Below are 749 nucleotides of genomic sequence, written 5' to 3'. Positions count from 1 at the left end.
TATATATATATATATATATATATATATATATTATAAGCGGTATTTATATAATTGAAATAGTTTATTAATTTATGTACAGTAACAACGAACCCTGTCCTAAGCATGTTTTCCAGGTTTTCTTTATTTTGCGCATGAACAAATTTTTTCTTCTATTTTCTATTTTCTCCTCCCTCAGATTGCTATAATAGATTTGTTACCTAAATTATTACAAAAACAGTTTGTATCAACTACAGTGATTGCAATATATTATTAGTACTATGTACTAACAAAAGTAGAAGGTAACCAACTTACCATGAAGCACGTTTTACTTATACCTCTTAATATACAAAAAAATTAGAAAGTCTTTTCTTTTAAAAAAAAGTTTTTGGTTTTGATTTTCTAATAATGTTTGAAGAATTTCTCTCTAAAATCGTTCTGAATTGGAACATTTTTATTTTATTCATTATTGGGATTCTCTTTTCTTTTAGGTGATACATTGAAGTATTCTTTTAGTATTACCATTATATATATATATATATATAAATAAATATATATTATTTTTTTTTTTTTAGAAATATTTTCACTGTCTTAGAATATAACATTCTTTTGGTATATACAGCAATCATGTATTTATTATCTTCAGGTCTTCCTATTCATATATTGATGTTTATAAAAATATAATTTTTATATTGACTTCAAATCTCACATCAATGAGAGGAAATTTTAAAGAAATTCTGGCATTGAAGCATTTTGTAATGGAATAGTATTTC

General features: G+C 23.0%; 1 protein-coding gene across 1 annotated transcript in view; it reads left to right on the top strand.

Moving 5' to 3' along the window:
* The window catches only part of LOC106882679 (GDP-fucose protein O-fucosyltransferase 2), a 17,542-nt gene that overhangs the window by 1,370 nt on the left and 15,423 nt on the right, over positions 1 to 749 (top strand). The gene's annotated exons all lie outside the window — the stretch shown is intronic.

Source organism: Octopus bimaculoides, chromosome 8, assembly GCF_001194135.2.
Source record: "Octopus bimaculoides isolate UCB-OBI-ISO-001 chromosome 8, ASM119413v2, whole genome shotgun sequence".
Classification (NCBI taxonomy): Eukaryota; Metazoa; Mollusca; class Cephalopoda; order Octopoda; family Octopodidae; genus Octopus; species Octopus bimaculoides.
The sequence above is the reverse complement of the archived record's forward strand: the minus strand, read 5'-3'. Positions and strand labels throughout refer to the sequence as shown.